We start from the raw sequence: 23,234 nt of genomic DNA, 5'->3' as shown, positions 1-23,234 counted from the left end.
CCAAGGCTCAAATCTACAAATACTGTTGCCCTTATACCTCGGTTTGCAGATCTCTGGAAAAGCCTCTAGCCATCACTTCCAGCTTTCCAGAAAACACTGATCACTGCTGGAATCACAAGACATGAGCTTCTCTGCAGCATAAATCTCTTTGGAGCTTAGATGTAAATAAGGAAGTGTGTGTCTTGTAGCTGCTGTAACCACCAACCTTCCTAAAGAAATAATTCACAAATTATTCCCATGGAATTTTCAAACCAGGTGTCTTTTCCATCTGTTAGTCAAACTGATAGGTGTTTTTGGGGCTTTTTCTTGGAGCTTTGCAGAGAAAGCAGCTGAATATAAAAATTGGTAAATGTACACCTCATCAAATCCAAGAGCCCACTGTTAACACACTCATTCATCTACAGTGTGAGCAACTCGGCCTGATTTGCAGCCAGCTCTGCCCTGTGGCAGGACAACGGCCAGCTAGCAGTGCCCTTGGCTCATCTGATGGAAATTCCTGCAGTGAATGCACTGGATGCAGAATAGAAGTGGGGCCTTTTAGCACACTGAGATTGAGGGTTAGGTCTGAAGGGGTTGACTGCGGTAATTCAGTACAAAGTGAAATGAAATTAGGTTCTTCCATTCCGTAAGTAGAGCACCCTAAAAATTGGACTGTCCATCGTTGTGACATAGATGCGTTAAACTGTTGTGGTAACTGTGAAAATAACCAGGATGTGAGTACACAATTCACTGCTGTAGTAGTGCCATTGGAATCAATGGTGTTACCTAGGAATTGATTTTGCCTGATGCTAATAAAGCTATCAGCCGAGGTCAGAAAATAATGTTTCTCTTCTTGGCCATGATTGACTGAAGTCCCTCTCCTGTCATTTAATCAGTAATTGTAAGAAGCTATACATACAAGTAGTACAATAGAAATAATAAATAATCCTCTGTACAAAGGATATATGGTCAAAGATTCAGGGAACGCAGCAGTTTATTTGAAATAGCAGTATATTACTAGTCTTTACATTAACAGCATAAGAAAAATGAACTTCCTTTATCATGTAACTTACCTATCTCAAGTATAATGTGTATCAGGCCTTTGTATAATGGGTGCACATTAAAAACAAAGCAAAAATGGTTTGTCAATTACAATAAAACAAGGCAAAAAAGATTTCAGATACGTTTACAATCCAAAGCCTTGGATTCGATCACTTCAGAATCCTGGCTGAGTGGAATTGAGTGCCCAATATTCAAGCGTAGTTGCTATAATTTTAGGTGCTTGTTGGACATTTATTCATGTAAATAGATGGGCAGAGTCCAGTTAGTCGGTATGAATTAATAGTCTATTTCTATGTTGAATTATAGTAAATTAATATAACCCGATGCTTTCAAAAATATCAAAATAATTTTTAAAGGCAGGGAAAATTTGGAAGGATGAGAAGCCAGAAATTGAGCTGTCTAGTAAGCATCCATAATATAAGAAGTTTATCTTGACATTTGACTTTTGGCCCTGAGGAATCATAGCGGCTTTTGCCCAGACTTCCTTGGTAGCTCAAACAAGCCAAGGGGATAGAGTATATCAAATGTACATGTTTACAGAATAAACATTAAAGCACCTACCAGGCTGAAGCTCTGCTGTATACAACTAATATGAAGACATCTGCAGGGAGGACCATATTTCATTTGTTTATATGAAGTTTCATGTTTTAATGATGTGGTGAGATTAAAATGAAAACTAGTTGAATGTAAAAATTTGAACCAGAGAGTGAATTAAGACATCTAATTTTGTGTAAGTCCTGCATTGGCATATGAGAAACCATTCTTTAACTGACAGCATTTTGATTATATCAGCTATAATAATCTTTCAATGGGATACTTTAATGGCAGGTGTATTCAGACGTGACAAGGCACTTATTTACTCCCTTTGAAGAATAAAGACACATATTCACTTTCTTGTCCTCCAAGTGCTCTTTCCTTAATCTAGACAAGGCTCAAAACAGTTTGATTTCTTAGAAACTATTCAGTGAATGAGAAGATTCCTAATAGCGAAAGTGAACATGAAGGAAGTAGTTATGAGAAGTTCAAAACTATGTTTTGGAGTATTTTGGTAAATCTTTCTTACCTTATCTTGCCCTTCCTGAAATATATTATTCCTTTGAAAGAATATAATAAGAACACCGGGATATTAATAAGTGCAGCCTAAATGCTATGCAGTGCACAGTAAATTTTTGTTCTGATTTGAAAAAAATGTTTATCCCATCCCACTATAACAGGTAGAACATACAGGTTATGGGAAATGAGTCTATATAGTCCTTAGAGGATGATGAGAATTTGGTGATATGATAGCCAAGCCTTAGTAGTCTGTGTTCATTTTATTCAATTTCTGTTCAGTATTTTTCAGGTGCCAAGGAAATGGAATGTTGTTGATGCTCTTTTTCTGCACTTGTCACAATAATATGCAGGAGCAGGAAAATAGCTGCAAATACATAGTCATGAGATAACATACCGGTACACAACTGCAAGCAGGAACAGAAAATGCAGCAGACATCCATTGTTCTGACAGTCTGTCAATTTTGATGAAAAAGATTAAGTAAAAGTAGGAAAATATATTAAAATAATGTTGATGAGATTTTAATATAATTTCTGTTACTGGAGGTTGCTGGAAGACTGAAAAAAAGCAGATGAATGTGTTAATATTAAAAAAAAAAAAATCAGAAACAACAATCCAGTCCTTTAAAGTTAAAATGGGCTAGAACTAGTAGTTTAAGATTTTACCTTCTTTGTGAAGTGGACAGCAAACATATATTTTTTTAAAGTAATAAAATATTAATGGAAAATTATTAACCTAGCAAGCCCCACAATTGTATAACTCCACCTCTTCCAGTAATTTCCTTTAATTTCCATTACATTTTATGTCTTCCAAGATTCCCTTGATTTTCTCTTTGAACCACTGAAATCCTTCTGTGTCTTGGGTCAATAGGATCATAGAATACAGAAATTTTCAGACTAGACAAAACTGCTAAATACTAAATACCTACTCTGAAATATAATCTCCAGCAGTACCCAAACCCTATTACCAATAAAAGTGTATGACACAAGCATTCCAAATTTCTCAAGGGAGGTTTTATGGCCTTATATGATTACAGCAGAATTGCTGTTCACTGTGTACAGGTTTTTTCTTCTATTTTTGCCATTCACCACCTGCTTTGTAAGAATACAAAGCCAACAGCAAATGTCTAAAACGTGCTTTTCTTGAAAATGTACTTCCAGCATTCTCCTACCTTAGTAACACAAGTTACACATACACTGCTGATGAAAACCATTCTTATCATGTCTGTTCTAAGTTGTCTTGATAACCGGTAAAGGAATACACCAAAAGTTTGGTTCACTTGAGCAACAGCTGTCACTTGCTTCGAGAATAAAGCACATTCAGACTGTGGCTTGTGACCAACAACTTCTGATGCCCAAATTAGGTGCCGAGTGGTATATTTCATTGTAGGTTGACTCATCATGCAATTTAGAAATATAATGAACTTTTTTATTAAGCAAAGCCAAATAAAAATAAGACTGCAGTGATTAAATGACTGGGGGCTACTTTACATGACTTTGCATGCACAGATCATTCTAGTATGGAGTATGCTTTTCATCTCTCTTGACCTTCCCATGTGTGGATTATTTTACTAAACAATTACCTTTTCTTTTTTACGTCCTCTGAGAAGTCAGATGCAACTTCTTAATTTATTCAAGAGCTCATTTATGGAGAAAAAACGGAGAAAGTTTTATCCAGAAAAGAATCCTTCTTTGTATTCTATAATTTGTTTCAGATGCCTCTAATTTGCTTTGTAGAGGAAAAGAAACAAGGCCACTTAGATCTCAGCACTAGGCATAAGAGGAAGCGATTTGCCAAGGTTTTATTGGAAAAGGAATCTAAATCAAAACGACAGAGAAGGGACTTAAGTGAAATCCCAAATACCAGTAGAATAGAACTGAAGAGATGAGAATTCTTATTTCTGACTGAAATCCTGGACTTAAATTAGAGAAGCTTTCTTAGAAGTGTAACAGATTTATATTTTTTCCTGTGCCCTTAGGCCCTTGAAATTTACAGTATAGGCTTTAAGCATTGTTACACAAAATGAAATTCAATTTATTTTGGAAGTCCTTTAAATGAATACTTCTGATAGCCTTATTTTACATCCCTGACATTACTTTCAGAACACCCACTAGCTACATTGCAGCAGCTTTTCAACCTGCTGGCTGACTTGTTAAGCAAATATCCAGCAGGGTGTGAATAGGAATGGTATTCAGTAATGGGGCATCCAAGTTCTTCACATACTTAATATACATTCTGGCTTTTTGCTATTGTAGGAAGATAAAAGTATAAAACTGTGGCTTATATGCATATCCCTCTGCACCAGAAGTGTTTCTCACTGATCCTGAAAGTAAAAAAAAAAACAGGAACCACATGAAGCTACCCATTACTCTGAACTTTTTGCTACCTACTGTCTCTATTTCCATCCTAATGCTGGCTTGATAAATTAAAGGAGATAGCAGAAGATGTCCTACGTTGCCAATAAGTATTCATACCCACTTGAAGTCTAATTCTCAATTATAAAGAGGAAAGAACTAGCATAGATTTTGTCTGAACCCTCCAATAGTGAAAAATTTTTCAGGGGATCTGCATTTAGAGAGCAGGGCCAAAGTAACCCAAGGAAATAATTATCTCTGACCATAATAATTGACTCCTTCTATTCAATTTGAAGAGTGCCAAAGCAGCACTCTGCAGCAGAACTGACAAGTGCTCTATTACACTGATACCTCTGTTGGAGCAAAACAAGACACTGCCTGTGTTTGTACAGAACTGTGTTTAGTGTTGTGTTGTGATTTGGGGTGTTTCTCTTAATGAGAGATATGGCTATTGAAAATAAAAATGATAAAAATCTTCCTTTCTGGTAGGTTTTCATGCCCCAGCCCTTACATGCAAAGACTGTAGCTATTGTACTTTTAAAATGCTCCAATTAGGAGAAATCCCAGAGGCAAGAGGTTACCATCACTGGCAAATACACCCTTCTCGTGAGAACACAACAAACCCCCCATTCATTACAGAGTTAGGAGAGCACAGAGCTCCCTGGTGTTTAGTCCTCCTACAGGGTCCAGAGCAGCAGCACAGCTCACATAGATCTCCTGGTATGCACTATCTTGCAGCTGGAAGAAGGTCAAGAACCTGCTGCTGGTCACTGTAGTCCTTATGGGAAATAAAATTACTAGAAAAATTAGTTTAGCTGCAGGCTACAATACATAGATACATATGCAAAGCTCATTTTCTGAACTATGCGGAAGGTCATTACCGCATTGAAATTTAATTTCTGCTCATGGATACATATAAATCTTTTTTCTTTTTTTAATATGAAGTAGTTCAAGGCAGCAGAGCTTGAAAGTGTCTTTATAGGAGATGCCATAGGAGATCATGCCATCAGTACTGATTTTGTTGAACATTCAAAACTTCTAAAAGATTTTAGAGAAAATTTTCCAGAAAACTGTGATGCTAAAAAGCACAAAATTATTCACCCGTCTTCCGCATAACTCAGATAACAGGTCAGAATCCCACGTTTCTTTTTCTGGATTAGTGGTAGATAAGCAAAAGAAAAGACAAATAAGAAAAGTCTTCAAGCATTAACAAACTTTTAGTAGTTTTCATTGTCATCATTCCACAGAGAATTTAATGCAGTTTATTCTTCAAAGGACTTTGCAAGTAAGAAACTGAACACTTCCATATGGACTGTGCTCACAGAGTAGTGCTGTCATTCCGTACCATTGGTAATCTCGTGATAATGCTGCAGATGTCTTGTATCTTCTGTGTTTCCTCTCCATCTTGCTCCTTATGACTGTCTTTTTATACACTGAGTTTTTTTGCAATCTTGAATTGGGTCAAAACAACCTGAATTTTGTGTCTTGAAGAGAGTAATAGCAAGAGATTTCTAAGTTGCATCATTTGTGGATTTTGCCATTGTATCTGAAGTAATTGCTGCTCTCACCCATTTGATGTAATTGCTGTTAGTAGTCATCCATTATATATGTATATATTTATTAAATAATACAGTAGATTTGAAATGTTACATAAATTGATCATCTGTGCAATTTCCCCTTTCCAAGCCAAAATAACAATTACATGAATTTTGAAAGGGATTTTTTTTTAGCTGGATGGAACATATAATATTTCCTTCATTAATTACAAATTTCATTTTATCAAATAATTCCATACAGAAGCTCCATACAGAAGTCTTTGACAGTAATCTTATTCTTTCTTTTATCAGTACTACCCACTGGCATCCACAAATTATTGGCTCTTATTCTCACTTGTTTAACAGATTCTAATTAGTGATAGTATCCCTCTTGTCACTTAACAGAATATGTAAGGCTTGTGGTGCAATGGGAAAAGGAGGATAAACTTTCTTCAGTGCATTGTTGGACTTTATCATGCTGAAGGACTCTAATGCTGTGACAAGAACATACACTGATAGATATTGCAAATTAAGGTTTCTGGATACCTTCAGAGCTTCAGAGGTTCTGATGGAAGATGAAGGGGAGCCAGAAGACAAATGACCATTCAAATAAAAAAGCTTAAAAAAACTGAGGTCTTCATTCTAGAAATACATAAAATTCTGTGCTTGGCCGTGTGAGGGAATGTCTAAGTTAAGCTCTCAGGTTTTTGTGCGGTGGCCACCTTAGTGAGGATAGAAAAAAAAAGATCTAGATACTAAAGTTCTCATAATCCAGTGATTTTGGTTTGGCCACTTGAACTTTCAGGACCTGATAATTAAGGTCACAGACAGATCCTGTTAGGAGGACCTGAAGTCAGTTTAGATGTGCAGGACTTTGTTCAGTTTGGCATGGAACCATTTTTAGTTCCTAGGTCTGGACTAACGGTAGTTACTGTAATACATTCCAATAGCAATGCTAAGTTTTTGAGGAGTCACCAGCTCTGGAAATTCATCTCTTAATTTATTTACGCAGGATAAAGTAAGGTGTACATTAAGTGTCTCTGGTGATTACCTGATTTTTGATATTTTGGTGAATTGCGAAGACATAAGCTTCAATGACTTGGTTAAATCTCCACTAATTAGTTGAAGTTCAGTTATTGTATGTATTCCTCTAGCATTACTAGATGTTCATTGGTGCCAATGTCAAAAACTGGATAGAAGCCAGTCTGGGCCTCATTAGCTCACCAGAAGTCCTTAGGTGCTAATCAGAATTTGATAAAGATTAGACAGTTCCCTGCTGGCACTTGGCTGTTAAATTCCACTTACACTGTTGCCTCATAAATACTACAAATTCTCTTTTACTAGCAGACTGCTCACAAAATCCTTTGAAAAGAAAAGTTTCATTTTAGGACGACTGAGCAAAATGGAATCTAATTAGGCTGGAAGACTCCTAACCACCATAATTTCTTGCAGTGTAATAATGCCAAAATAATGCTTTTGAAGCTGTCCTGCTACAGGATTTCCAAATAAATGTGTGTCATTAAATTAGGAGACCTTAGCAAACTGGGATGCCTAGTACTGATCTAAAGGGCAAAGGTTTATAAATGTCTATGAAGAGAGCTGGGATTTTGTAAGTTAAATTGCACCTGTGCAATTGCTGGATTTGAAACAACCATTTCATTTTTTAGCAGTTTTAGAAGAAAATCAGTCTTCCAGCACAAGCTGCTTAGTCAGCTTTCACACGGAGAACCTGGAGGGGCACAGTCCCTTTACAGAGGATCTGCAGGGTTCATTACTGAGTGTGTTGGATTGTCCTTTTTCATTCCCTACAGATAATTCAGGCTTAATCTCAGCAGCATATTTCCAGGGTATGGTGTACTCCTGGGCACAAACAAGCAGGAAACCAGCCTGGAGTGTTTCACCGATACCTTTATAATAAATCTGTAATCACCAGAAATATGCTGCCTTTGATAGCAGACTAAACTTCAGTGATGAAAGGGGCAAAAAAAGCTCCATTAGCAATTCTTCGCACTAAAATGAAGGAGCTAATGATTTTGTAATCTTGACAGCAGCCACATACATAAACCAGTCAGGCTAGGGAAAGAAAGCAGGAACGAAGCTGAGGGTGATCCAGATCTTAGGTAAAGGAGAACAAAGGGGTGTCTGCACAGCACAGAGCAGGTACCTGAATTATCACCAGGGAGCTGCCAAGCTTGGCTTGAGAAGCCCTGCTCAGCAAAGCCCTTCCTAACAAGGCTGTTTAGCCCCCATGGAGAGCTGCACTAATATGATTATGTGACTTCTGCTGTGCAGGATTTCTTGCTCAAAGGTACCTAAAATCTTTACACAGGATTATCTCATACAGCATAGAAATACTGTTAAGGAATTGCTTGGCTGTATCTGAAGACATGAAAAGCAGGTCAGTGTCCTTGAGTGCTTTGTAGAGCTCAGAGGAGAGCAGTGAAGCAGCAGCCAAGGATTGTATGCAGTATACACATTCTGCTTTGTTCTGCACTCATCCAGTGCAAAAAAATTACAAATAAATACAAATTTTGACGTTGAATTTGTGGGCAAATGCCACCAAAGGGAGACAGTCTTACTTTATAGGTTATATAGTGTAGCCTGTAAAAATTAAACCTGTTTTTATTATTGGAATTGGCCATGGTGACACCTTAACTGCTTTCAGAACCTTCAGTGCTGTTTATCTTGTAGGCATGTGCCAGTTTTGACTTGGAATTTTTATTCCAAAGCACCTTCTGCCTTTCATTTATCGGCTTGGGTATCATTCCTGTATAAAAAGCATGATTTGTAATGATAGTGTCAGAAGTGAGTGGCAGTTTGTGAAAAATAGAACATGCAGAGGGGATGTCTCTGTTCCTTGTTTACAATGAAATATGTGGTGGGAGGTAACAGTGGATCATCATGTTCTTGTGCATAGTAAATGATAATTGGCGTGTCGAAAGATCAGCAACCAGGCCTAAAAATGAGTCTTCTCCATAATCAAACAGAGGCTATGATCCTACTTTCTTCAAATTCTGTTGTGCGTGTCTTTCTCATTCTGTAGGGATGGAGGCCATTCTCTTTCAGTGGAATCCTTGAAAATCCAAAGTCTCTTCTTCCATTAGGAAAACCATGACTTGTTGCATAGCTGAAATCCCTGCCTTTCATTGTGCTGTTCTGTATTGAGTAACTACCAGTATTCTGGTGATGACAAATGATCACTTGGATTATGCACAAATGTGTTAATCATATCCCTGCTTGAGATTTCCTCAACAAGTATACCCAACTGACATATTAACACAAGCTATGGTGTTAATTTTCCATTTCAATGGAATGTGGATCACTGGTATTGCTATGTATAGAGCTTATTATACCATCACTGTAGCATACCACATGAATCTATCAAAAATTAATACTGAACTGTAACTATAAAAGTATTCATCCAAGAAAAAAAAAAATTTGGACTATGTCTGTACATTGACAAATATATAGAGTATGTCAAATGGGTATAAGTGTGGGGAGGCTGGTTTTAAGTGGGTGAGGAAGCATCCAGGCTGTTCATTATATGCAGTTCATAGAAGTGCTCAGATGCATTGAGGTTTTGAGCTCATGGTCAGGACTGGGCATCTGAAGACAACAGGTAAATTAAGGTTTTATGGGTCTCTCACAGCAGGTGGGCTTGCCTGCTGCCTAGAAAAGATCTACTCACAGATATTTTTTGTATAATCATAGAGTGATCATTTTAAGTATGATCTTATATTGAAGTTATATTTAATACCACTGGTTTTCCACAGGTTCTTGGGGAGTGATATGACAAGGAAGATGTGGTACAGCCCTGTTCTATCTGAGCTTTTTGTCTTGCCTTGTGGTAATGTCATTCTGCTTCTGATTGTGCTCATAGTCATACGTTGACTTCACTTTCGTCCACATTAGCAGGAGTGCTAATGATAATAATGCTAAGAACATATGTAGGTCTTGACAGGATTTTAGTCCATATATGCGCAGGATGAAGTCAACCTAAGTCCAGGCTTTCAGCATGTTAATTTTACTTGGTGTTTGAGTAGGCTAACAAATTCTGACTTCTGTTTCCACTCCTCAGACTCGCAGGCAATTAAAATAGTAGCAGACATCACTTCACAACATGGGTAATGAGACCAATTCAGGTCGTAAGTCATTTGAGACTAGACTGATATATGTGATTAGTCACGTGTGAACAAATGCTTCACAAATTTATGAAGCAGTTTTGCAGTACCTAGAGGATGGTCACCTCCAGCTCACTGACTCTTATGGAGGATCTCTAATTGCTCACAGAGCCACAACATCTCAGTTATTCAGCAATTAAAATCAGAATCCTCCAGAATTAGATTGGTACACAGATTTAAAATCTATTTAACCTACAGATGTCAGTGGTTTGCTGACCACAGAAGATAATAATAATTTTTTTTTCCTAATTTAACAGTTGAAATTTTTATTTTTTGGAATTATCTGGAAACAAGCAGGCGTTTGCTGTGCATTTTTTCGATACAAATTTTGAACCTTGGAGGGCTTTAGCAACTCTATATGAGTAATGTAGTTCCTTCCTCCTATCCCAAATACTTCTAAAAATAGCATTAGTGAAAATAGTTTATTGTTTTTTCAAGAAAAAGTTTCTTGCCTGGTTTAAATCATAATGCAGACACTGCCTTTCTCGCAGCCTGGGAGATGTTGATCACTTTTGCATTGTACCATTATGATGTCATCCAAAGAGACAGCAAATACTGTAGATTAATGCTGCCAAAATTGAAGTAATTGCACTGTGGAAGCAGCAGGCGAGTTACTATGGCCATATGGCGTTATAATAACTTGGGATAAATAGTTGGAATAATAACTAACGGGAAACAGCAGTATTTCTAGGAGATGAACGTTTGGCAGCATACACTTGGCTAAAAGAAATTCTTCTTATAAATATATGCATTTCTTGCCAGGAAGCTAAGGAAACTACCTATACTAGGAGGGGAATCACAACTCCTTTTTAGCAACAGAAAATGTTTGTGAGTTTGAGGTGAAAGTGACATTTGCCATCTCTTCTCTGCTCAGTTAGGACTGAGACTGGTCTTAGGCACCTCACCTTCACAGAAATTGGAAAGCTACTAACTTAACAACATCCCTGAAAGTAAATTTAGCTCGATAGCTAAAACTTTCTCTAAGTTTCTGTTGTAGTCTCAGAGTGTACAGTGTATGTAAGTTGCACAAAATGACCTCTTAATGACCCTCAGGAAACCACAGAGATGTCCTTGTCCCTGGCAGCTTGGTGCTACAGGGACAGGACACCTTTCTTGTGGAATCAGGGCAGCTTTGGATGCAGTAGAGGTGTTTGATCTGGCCCTTAGCACCTGTGGAATAAATAAAAGCAATAGTAGCAAGCTTTCCTTTTTTCAGATGGGTCATGTGCTTCCCTAAATAGAATGCAGAGGGACTCGATCAAGTCTGGTCTTGTAACAACAGACAGAGCACAGCAAAGGAGAGCTGAGAGGGAACAGATCAGTCTCACACAAGGGGTATAGCACAGTGCACTATGAGATTGTTCTCAAATTTCTCATGTCTTCCTCTCCTTTTGGTCCATAAAACAGCAGAAAGAGGGAAATTTCAGACTGGATTTTTTTTTTGTCCCTTGTAGTTGACTTTCATCAAGGCAAGGTATCCTCTGCTTCAATGTAGGTATCTGAATAAGAAAAAATAACTACAGCCATGTCAGATTGTGTACTTGAACCAGCACTTTTCCACTTGTAAAATTGGGCTAGTTATTTAGCCTGGGAGTTGTGAGGGACATTTAATTACCATTTATAAAATACAGAGGAGCTAATGAAAGTTAGATATCTTATTTTCATAGTATTCATGACTTTACTACCTTAGCTCCCCAGTCCTAGAAACTGATTAGACTTGTGAAAATAAGAGAAAAAAGTATTTCTAGTAATACTCTTTTTCACTGGTACTGGAACACAAATTACAAAGTGGTTGCACAGCTGACTATGGTTTCTCGGAGCTTCAAGATATTTTACCGTTCCCTCAAAGATGCCACAATGAAAAACCATTTGATGCTTTCTTGGCAAGTACGTCATGCCACTGGTACTTCACGTGTTTAGTGTGAATGTTTAATCACACTTCTAATGTATTTTTTTTCTATCCTTTCACCTCATTTCTAGGCACTTAAAATGCCAAATGTTCTAATATTTTTTAAATGGGAGAAAATGGAGACATTTACTTTTCATATGAAAGAAATTACAGGACAAATTCACACATGCTCTTGCTCTGGAATTTGAATTGAAGTAGATGAGAAATTTAACTTAGGCCATGGTAGCTCAGAAAGTAATACTGGTGAGAAAAAACATGCACAGCCAGCATAGTTGGTTTTTACTGAACTTGCAGACTATGAATTACATTTTTACTCCTATTTGGATATTCTGAGAACCAGAAATGTCCTTACTGTATCCTGACTACATCCACTTTGAATCCAGCATGATGATCTGTTGCTCAGAAGTGAGACAGAGAATAGCAATTCCTCTATTCTTGATAGGTCACAGAGGGGAAGGAAAGCTTCCATTAGAAGTCTCTGCGCTGGTAGACTTTCAGCCTAGTAAATAATGAGTAACATTGCTGTTCCACTTGAGCAGGCTGTCAAATTAAGTATGTTTCTGTGATGATGCTTCTGGCATAGCTGGCCTAATGCATATGCAATACGTGTATTCAAGTAAAATGAAAATGAAATAAAATGCGCAGTGAGTGTGTGAGCTGGAAAACCTTATGCTGTTTCTGTGACTAAGGTTGGTGACTTGGGTGTTAAGCAGTATTTCGCTAGAGCAGGAGGAGAGGCCTCTGGTGTTGAAAGTTGTAGCACTAGTACAGCCAGGGTTCCTGTAAAATAGAAATCATCAGCCTACATGCCTATCCCCTTGGCAATAAGAGGCAGAGTGACAGATGAACTGCAATGGCTCCAGCCATAGGATATATTACAGTATTTTTGCTAATGCAGACATCTGTGGAAATAAGTGGCAAAACCTACATTGCAAAGTGAATGGCAAAAGCCTGACTTCGAGACCCAGAAATACTTGAGTGAAGTCAAAATCTCCACAGGCATCTGTAAGTTTTGGACGTGCCTTTTCACAGGAGCCTTCATGTTTGTTCTAGCTTTTAGCATCTGGTGACCAGAAACAGGGACAGGTGCTATTTTACAACCCATGTAGGAGCTGTTGCAGCTGTCTGACTCTTTGGGAGCTTACAAGGGCTACGAATATGGGAAAGCTTCTCTTGTATAATGTTTTGCCTTGTCTCTGTTAGAGGTTATACTGAGCACCCTTTACTGTTGAAGCAGGGGCTAACCGTGATCTGATAAAAGATCCTAGATTTTTATTTCACAGAGGAAATAACTGCACAACTTCATCTTCCAGTTAGGTATGAAAAATGTTGAATGAGGCAGACCAGCTTCTGCTTACTGTTTAGCAGGGGAATCCTTTGTGTGCTGGAGGGCATGATGAGGCCTGGAGGGAAATGGCAAACAAGACTGGGAGAGCAAGGACATCTGCTGCTTGAAGACAAATCTGGTGTAATTGGCGTAAGTGAAATGTTGCCAGTTCAGGAAACAGGCTGCAATATTACATTATCCAGATACAGACTTTAAGGACAGGCAATCATCACGGAGAACAGGGGAGGAGATCATGACAGTGTGAATGAGGAAGGGCATTATGCTGATAACAGAATAATCTTCACATGGATGGCAACTAAGAGACACCTTGAACTTGAGGCTAAGGACTGAAATGGTAAAACAAGTATAATAGGAAACAATTACTTATCTCCCAGGGCTGGGTGAAAATACAGATCAGGAAATATTTATTCAGATGTGGGACTGTACTGGGATAGGACACTGATCATATGAAACTGCATTGACTGGAATGAGAATTACGGAGGGATTTAGGAAGCTGGAGCTGTGTGTATTGACAGATTCCTTTTACCCGGCAGCTTGACAACCAACAAGATTAGGGGCCATTTGGAAAAAGCTGCAATGGCTAAGCAAGGCAGCACATACGCTGATGTCAGCACTCAGGCCGGAATGACATTAGCTGAAAGTTAGGAAGGAAGGAAATTGATGTTGAATGTGACCATGATTCTGATTTCCAGATGTGAGGAAATCCATGCTCTATTGTACTCTGTGGGCCATAACTTTTGGGTTAATTGAAGTAATTTTATTGGATAAATTGATGTCAATTAATGTCATTTTACTAGATAACATGCCACATTAGTTTTCAAGACTATCTGTCCTGACAGGCCCAGATTTAATTCAGTGTGTTTTGATTAGACAAAAGGAAAGAATGTGGTGCTTTTAAAGGAAAATGTAAAGAGACATTGTGAAGAAGTAGATCCTTCTAATGATCAAATATTAGATTGAGGTTAAATAATCAGGCTGTATTGTCACTGAGATGTGTTACTACAGTTACAGTAATCACATCCATCAAAAATGCAATTTCTTAAGCTTATCATCTGATATGTACCATATATATGCACATTAGTTTGCAGTAAAAGAGCAAGGGACAATAGCTTTTTGGACCTTTTCATTTTCCTGCTAGTCATGTTGTTTCTGATATACTTGAGTTGTGCTGTGGCACCTGTCTTTGTTGGAACAAAGCTATTCTCTCACTAAAAGCAATTAACTTGTGATTTGGTGTGTTCAGCCAAATAGCCTTGTATTTGCTTTGATGATTTTGTGACTATTTGAGGGTAAACCCAGCAAGCTGACACCGAAGAAATGAATCTTTAAAGCTGCATTGGATGGTTACAATAAAAATCTAAACCAAAATCAAATAAACCAAACTGAACTGATATGATATAATATAATTTAATAATATTCCTCCTATAGTGAAGCTATAGGAGGAAAGTTTACAAAGAATGTAAAAAGTGTTTAAAGAAACTTCCTAAAAGCAAACTGTGTGAATAAATACTGGCTAGTGGGAGAAAAATCTTCATCCTTTATCTTGCTCAAATAGTGCAGTAATGTTTAACAGTAACACTTTTTCATATGTATATGACAGTACACTATAAAACAAATACATATTAATGCAAAGTTTGTCATTTCTCTTTTTGGATTATTATGAGACAGGATGGTAGAAGCTTAATGGAGAAATAATGCTAACCTCTTCCATGTTGTTTTCCTTCCTGCCATGGCAGTGTGCTTCCGTCCCAGTGACATACACTGAGGTACCCAGTGTTGACATCCATTTTCTAGCCACTAAGAGACTAAAGGCTGCTTTTAATTTACATATTACATCTAAAAGAGAAGTTGCTGCTCTCCTTAGGGATAGACTACAATAGCTACCCAAATGTAAGTACAATTTTTTTTAAGCCAATGGAATCAGTGGAGACTGATCCACAACTAGCTAAAACTGGACTGGCTTTTGTAGATGCACAAGAATTATTGCTTGAAAGGCAATCTCTGTCCTCAAATCTCTGGGTGAGGTGAATTTGCTCCACAATACTCCAGGCTGTGTTAATGTGACTTTTCAGGTTCTTGGCTTGAAATAAAGTTAGCCAGCTTGCTCAGTTCCCACACAGAGTATGCCCCCATTTATTTGCAAAATACCTTCTTGCCACGGTGTGATCCAGCGTAAAGCTATTGAACTTAGAGTGTTCTGTCTGCAGAGCTTCAGTGTGAGCCTAGAGGACACTTATAACCTCGAAGGGACTGGAATCTATCTGCCTGGAGGATGGAGGATTGCATGATACGGAAGTAGTTAATGCCAGCCTGCAAAAAGACAGCTTGAGTTGTTCTTCCTAGTAGAAGGAGTAGTAGAAGAAGTTTAGACTGACAAGGTGGGGATAAATACTTTTTCTATGGGATGCAGATGACAGCAGAGTTATGTGGTTTGGTCAGACCACTGAAACCATCACACATACCTATTGAACGGGAAATGACAAAGATGCAGAGAAAGCCCTATTCCAACAGTCCTTACATAATTTGTCCTGCAGAAGTATTTTAAAAGCCGCAAGACATGATTTACAGGAAGACCCATGCCTTTTCTTACATTGACATAACATTGTGGACTAACTGGTGGTGTATATTTACAGTGATGTAATGAATATTTGATGTAAAAAATTTCTCTCACGGGAGCTTCTGTGAGCTGTTTTCTAGGAATGTTTATCATGACTTTTGAAGTGTTGACTCCTTTGAATGGGCAAACTATATTCCTCCACTCATTCTGCCAGATTCTTGGTAAAAATCTGCAAATTTCTTATAGATTGAGATTAATGGGGCAGCATCACACAAACCACAACTGGATCTGTCATAGTAATTTAATAAATTTATAACTCTCATACTTCCAGGATAAATATAATTTTGAAATGTGGTTACCATTAATATCTTTTAAGAACCACACAAAATTCACTATATTTTTCAGCACTCTGGTCTGGATCTTCCCTCTGTAGATTATTTCTAGACCTTCAGCAAAATGAGGGAAATAAACTGTTTCATTTTTTTTTTGCATATGCATTTTGCAGGCCAGAGAGTAAGAGTTTCCTACGCAGCCACACAATTCCTACTGCTTCTTTAGGAGAGCAAGTCTTTTTCTACAGAATGTTAGGGGTTGTAAGGGATGCAGTCCCAACACTCCCCCTGCCATGAGCAGGGACACCTTCTACTAACCCAGGTTGCTCCAAAATCCATCCAGTCTGGCCTTGGACACTTCTGGTCTCTGGGCATCCACAACCTCCCTGGGCAGTTCAGGAGTGATGCAAGTAGGCTGTCAGTGTGGGCCAAGGCTGAGGCAGGGGAGGATTTACAGAACATACCCAGGAGGTGCTCTAGGGATAGCACGGTAATGATGAGATCTATGAAGTTGCAAGGGGGGAAGATGGACACAAAGAGGCAATGACAGGGAGCAGTGGTGCGAAGCTGCCTGTTCTGAGTCATAGCACTGGCGCAGGAATATGGAGCTTCTCTCTGTGGAGGAGCCTGGGGGGAAGGTGATCTCTTCTGCTTATTCAGGCTCTTTCAAATGTACAAGCTTCTGAGCATATTTTCACAAATATCACTAACATACAAGTAACATTAACATACAGCTGCTGATTGACAGATATAAATTTGTTGCTCTTCTTGAAATATAATTAGGGCTATAAATAATACCAAACTGAAAGCTCTGGGAGCTGTGTGTCTCTCCAAGAATTTTTCTTTATTTTAGACACCAAATAAATACTAACGATAGTCATAGAAACAAGGAGAATACCTTAGCTATACTCCCTCTGCTATCTGCAGTGTGATTTTGTTCACTGAGCTCAAGGAGGCTGTTTTCTGCATGTCTCTTTTCTGCATGTTTTTCTGTGTCCCCTAAGCCCCTTGACTGCAGTGCTGTGTCTTTTTGGAGCTTTCTTATTTCTGCAAAGGGAATCACTGCCATCTCCTGGTCAAGCAACAGAGAATAATAAAATTCTTCCACCCACTTGTGAGATGTACCATTGCCCCCCACTCTGTGGAAGCAGGGATTTTCAGTGGGGATCCCTATGGATTTGGTGCAGGCCATTCTGTGATTATTATATCAGTTATTTATCTGAGCATTCAGAGAAAAAGGGAGCACTTCATTCATCATAGGTTGGCTGTCTGGTCCAACAGGTCCTGACTAGTCAAATTTGTACATTTGTTCCATCATTGATGTAATATGTAAATGGAGATAAATCAATTATTTGTGCCATAAAAGCAGGACAATTTAAGTACTCTTTCCTTAGACAATGCCTAAGACTTCTTTAATACCCTTACAGATCAGCAATACCCCTTTGTGTTACACATCCACATAAATTCAGTCTGTGCTTTTAGTTTTGCTTCCTGAAGTGACTGTATCAGCACAAGAGCTTAAAAATCTGTTGAAGTGAATGGCTAAAGGTGCAGCTGGATGCCATCAGTCCTATCAGCTAGTCATATAGTGCCAATAAATGCCTTATGCTTGCTTTGCTGTTTAAGAAATATCCCTGTGACTGCTTGTGAACGTACAAAACTATTTCCTTTCATTTATTTGGAACAATCATTTCCATAAGACCTGTATGTCTCCCCTAAAAATCTAATCTTCAGTATGACTACATTTTCTATGGTCTTTCTTCATTAGAAAATTCTGGCATATATTTAAGTCAGCTTAAATATTTATTTTCTCAAATATCAGTTTGGAATGAGCATTTCCTAATTTTTATCTTCCAATAACTTGCCTTATTGTGACCTCTGAGTTCGTAGCCACAAGTAGATTTAAAAACCCACTTAAGTATAGCCATCTTCAGAGCCAATCTGCCAGCTAGTGCTATATAAAGGTTGCACTTCGAAATGTCAGTATGCATTGTATCTTGTGTGTCTGGAAAAGACTAATGGGTAAGGAGGCAAAGCTGGGAAGTACCAGTACAGCATTTTGAGACTTTGGTTTGTGGTTTACAAGAAAAAAAAAGTTCTTAAAAAATGAGACCAGGGGCTTGCAGCCATTTAATGTTTAGATTCATTGTGTTTGTTCACATCCTTTCTGTGCTCTAATTCCACAGCTTTCTCAATTGACTGCATGGGAGAAAAAATTTGGCCAGAAGCTGACACCACTTCTCAACAAGGTTAGGAGAAACATTTAATCTCATTTTTTGTTATTGTTAGTTCCCATTCTTATCTACAATGAAGGACAACAGTTTTTTATTCCTCACCATGTAGTCTGTGAGACTGTAAGGACAAAGGATTTGGTTTAATGGTTTTCATCTTTTTACTTCTTAAAGAGCAGGTATTATTTTATGGCTCTCTTTCTCATACTCAGTAGACCTCCACCCATCTAGTAAACAAATTATTTGAGCATTTTGTTATGCCCTGAAGATGCATATGTCTGTATTGTATGTATTAGCCAAATGTTCCAAAGAAACCCCATGCCGCAGAACAGATAATTGTAAAAGGCTTCTCACCAGGAAATAATATAGAGGTAATCAGACCCATCCCTGGTAAGTTTTGGGGCTTTTAAATTATCTTTAGTAGACATACAAGATGAACTCAGATTAAGACTTTGACCTGTCTGTGATATAAAGTCTAACAGCAGCAGACAGCAAAGCAGGAATGGTGGCAGATTTAATCATGGGTTTTGCCCACGATGAGGCCAGCAGGGCACTCATTTCAGAGACTCATAAGATTTTTCTTTCCGCGTGAAATCCTCTTGCTGCTTTCTGGTTCGCTGACAGCATCTGAAAATGTGTTCTGATCTGATGTGGTACCACTAACAAAGGAATTCTTTCTGGCCTTCATCAATAATGAAAATTGCAAGAGATTTCACTTCTAACCTGGTAACTGATCTTTAAAGTCAATTCAAAAAAACACTTACCAGTCCTGCTGAGCTGCGGGTCAGTGAAAGATTCCACCTGTTTTCCTGTTCTCTCCTACAGTGCCTGCTTCTATTAGTCAAATGACAAAAACTAGTGAACAGAAGGCATGGTTTTCATCTTAAGTTTTCATGTTTAAAACCTGAAAGCTTCAGGTTTACTGTCAAGCCTATACTTTTCGAGATCTCTTAACAGTACAGAGCCATCATGTGTAGTAGGCTCCACAGTGTTCCCTTCCGCTGAAAAAGAAATTATAATCTTCTCACATGGTCCTTCATCTACCTGAACCCCCTCATTTCCTTGTCTCCTTTCAGCTTTCCCTCCCTGAGGTTGAAAACTGAAGACTGTGATCACTATGCAAAAGATAATGGATGTTACCAGCAGTTTTCAGTGTGCCTTTGGAGGAGGTGCAGACAGAGCTGACAGGGTGTGTTACCCATCTGTTCACTGTCGGTTTATCACAAAGTCTGCCCGTGTTTACCAAACAGCATTCAAGGAGGGAGGGATCACGGGAGCCCTCCAACTTTGCAATGAAGCAGATGAGAGTACTGCCATGAGCTGTTTGTTCAGCTCTAGGGTCCCGAGCTGCACCAGGGAGGCCATGATAAGCCCCTGGCAATGGTAACGACCTTGCTTGCCAGCAGCCTTCTTCATAGTAATGGTAGTGCCTGTGGTTCTACCCCTCAGCTGGCCATCAGGAAACTCCTTACTCAGGAATGTCTGTGTCCAGAGTTCCAGAGGGTAAATACTGGGTTTTACTGAAGTATCTCAGAGTGAAGTTACACCCATGGAGAATGCAGTACTGAGAGGAGGACAGAGTGCTTCTCCTGCTCCACACTCCATGCTTTCCTCTGGTACCTTGTAGTGATTCACTGGACCCTGCTGTTAGCTGATGCAGCTTGCTAACTGAGCAGAAAGCATGCCAGCAAAAGAATGAAGACGTTGTGGCTGAGTTAGCAAATTGAACCAGTTCACAGAAAAGTGGGATGAGTGCCAAACCTGGCCCAGGACGTGCCAGAACTGTGAGGCTGAAGCCCTTCCCTTCAGCTGCAGCACTGAATCTCCATGTACATGTATACCCTTGCTCTTAGGCAACCCATCCATTTGACTGTACATTTAAGCACACGTGACTGCTGTGCCAAGCAGCATCTAGAATCAAAGAGAGGGATTTTCAGGGAACTAAATTAAATGAATGGAAGTCTGTTGGTTTCTGTAGAAGTTCTGTCTAGGGAAAGACTAAGAAAGATTAATGTGTTGCCAGATGTATCAATCACATGGATGTCCTTTGTATAAACTGTTGATGTTTTGTGGCTCTCAAAGACAGTAATTTATTAAAAATCTCTTCCATTTAAGACAGAACATTGTGAAGAAACTATAAATAGAAAAAAAAAAAGAAATTACTATTTTACAATCTGGCATATTTTCATCTTTGTTCTACACATCCCACATTAAATCATCCTGTAGCACTTAATGCAGGACTGAAGCAGCTTTATATAGGGGGATCTGAATGCAGGGAACCAAAATCTCCTTCCCCTTATACTGACTATACTTCTACTGCTTTCAGGGGAGAGATGCATTATAAAAAAATTAGCCAAAAGTTTCTTAGATACTGTTGATGAAATTCATCTGCAGTTGATCTTTTAGTGGTGATTTTAATTTTAATATCAAGTGATCATTCCTCCTGTGAAGAAGCTGGCTTAAATGCTAGGGGAAAAAATGGATCCTGACATGGTTTTGTGAAGCAATCATTTCTTACGGTGTTTTCAGTCAGAAAATGAAACAAAGAATGTCCTTTCCCTTTGGCTGTCCTATGCTCTCCACTGTTTTGTGGAAAAGAGGAAAAAATCAGATGATTAAAATCCCTTTCAACCCTGCTCTTTCAGAGACTGTTATCTTCCTCAGGTTTTTTTTTCACAAGAGCTGGTGAAGGTGTAAGGGATTGGTCAGAGAGAGGATTGTACACATAGCCTTACTATCTGACTTAACCTTCCAAAATGCAATTCTTCCGAGTGCTAACTGTAGTGAATTTAATGGAACACAAGGTTAAAGTGAAAAACTAGAAACAAATCCTCTCTGTCTGAAGGCCAGTCAATAACTGAATAGTATGACAATTCCAAACCCCTGCCACTTTAATGTAGTTGAAGTGTATGGAAAAGACATCCTGTTTCAGCACCTACCAGCAGCAGCTTCCACTACAGGTGAATATACTCTGAATATATTCAGGCCATACTGGTGTAATAATGGGAAAGGAGTAGGAGTGAACAGTTGCCCTGTCTTTAAAATATATTTTGAGGGTTTTTGTAGGTTTACACAGATTGCATTTTACAGTGTATATCAGTTTTGGGATGCACATGGAAGCTCTTAGTATGTCTGAAGATTTTTATGGGCTGGTCTGTCTAAAACTAGTGAGGCTGAACACTTTTGAGGGTAGTTGTGAGGAGTCTCTCTAGCTGTCCATTGTCCTGTCCAGATGAGCAAAAAAGTGATATTACTGGAGTGGTATTATGCAAAAAATCATATGAAGGACATGTGCAAAAAGATATGAACAGTGAAATTAATTTTTAAATATCACCCTTAATAGTGTTCATTCAGCTGTATTGATCAAAAATTCCTTTTTGAAAACAATTTCCTGTGACTGCTTAAGCTGTATTTGCTTATTACTCACGTTAATAAGTGGGAAAATTCATTTTGAGAAAGACAGAGCCTGGGAGTGATTCCTTTCATTCCTCTGGCTTTCAGAGGCAAGAAGCAATTTTGCATATTTGAGTGTCATTCAGCTGCAGTAAAGGATAGCCCCAGGAGGACCAGTTTAGGGCAATTATACCTGACTGACCGGCATAGTCATGACAGCAGCTGATGGATCTTTACACAAAAAAGCTTAGTTTTACAGGTCTCTCTTTTGGAAAGCTCAATATTTATGTGTGTGTCTGTAGCTGTATGGATTTTGAAATGTCCTGCTGACAAAAACAGCGAAATTATCCCAGTGGAGCTAACTGAATATTTACTTCTTCTGTCTTTAGGGAATCCAGCTACTCCAGACAGGATTTCAGACCTGGGCAACTTTTCTTAATGCATTCTCCTTTCAGCTGTAGATATAGGCAGCATAATTGTAAAGCAATACTGGAAATTTCTTTGCTTCATAGGTTTTTTTTTAGTTTTAATTCTGCAGCCCCTGCCATTTTTCAGAATCCAGCAATGGAAATTTCAGATTCACATCTAACATGGCATTAATTTGGAAGAGGGCACTCTGTCCTTTCATGAATTTCCTTAATCATGAATCCAGAAGTAGATTTTTGACTGTGATAAACACTTAATACAACTTTAATGGTTACCTAGTACTTGGTTATTCTGGAAGGAGAAGAAGCCTGTGTTGACTATCTGCTGATCACGAGCAACCTTCTGGAAGCCATTAGCCACATGGCTTGGCCCAGCAGAAAAAGTTTCCATCTGAGGAAAAGAGGAATCTTATTCTCTCCTTTTCTATCTTAACATGGTAAATTCACCTTTGTATTTAATTTCTCCACATGCGAAGAGGGATAAGGCTATTTACCAGCCAGTAAATGCACAGCTGCTGTAGTTTCTATGGATTGTTAATGCACAGGTATGCTGAAATTGTAGTTTTAGTTCCATTACTAATTGGAAATTGGGAAGTTTGCTAGAGCCTTTATCAAATAGAGATATATTAAATGGAACTGTGGTTTTGTAAGCCATGGCAACTTGTCATGAAATCTTTTCTCCTGCCTGATTTTATGTCTGCAAAAGGCTGTTGAAACCAGCAGGAGTTTTACTTACTGCTGCTTATACAGATATTTCCATGAGATTTAATGTATTTTACAATTTTATGCGTATCCGTGAATAAAACTTAGCTACTAATGAGGAATTAAGCTAGAAATAGGTGGTTTCCAGTTTTTTTCACCACTTTGAGACCAGACT

The 23,234-nt window shown here is 38.5% G+C and overlaps 1 long non-coding RNA gene across 2 annotated transcripts in view; it reads left to right on the top strand.

Annotated features, from left to right (window-relative positions):
* LOC138121232 (uncharacterized) overlaps nucleotides 1-23,234 on the top strand; it is a 62,807-nt gene that overhangs the window by 23,669 nt on the left and 15,904 nt on the right. Inside the window, exons 3-4 of one of the 2 annotated variants that reach the window (XR_011156140.1) lie at nucleotides 18,495-18,557; nucleotides 19,616-21,588. This is a non-coding gene — a long non-coding RNA (uncharacterized lncRNA). Of the gene's footprint in view, nucleotides 1-18,494; nucleotides 18,558-19,615; nucleotides 21,589-23,234 lie in introns of those variants that run through there. The other variant, XR_011156141.1, reaches the window with a different exon arrangement.

The sequence above is a fragment of the Aphelocoma coerulescens genome, chromosome 20 (genome assembly GCF_041296385.1).
Source record: "Aphelocoma coerulescens isolate FSJ_1873_10779 chromosome 20, UR_Acoe_1.0, whole genome shotgun sequence".
Classification (NCBI taxonomy): domain Eukaryota; kingdom Metazoa; phylum Chordata; class Aves; order Passeriformes; family Corvidae; genus Aphelocoma; species Aphelocoma coerulescens.
Note: the sequence above shows the minus strand (reverse complement) of the source record. Positions and strands in the feature narration are given on the sequence as shown.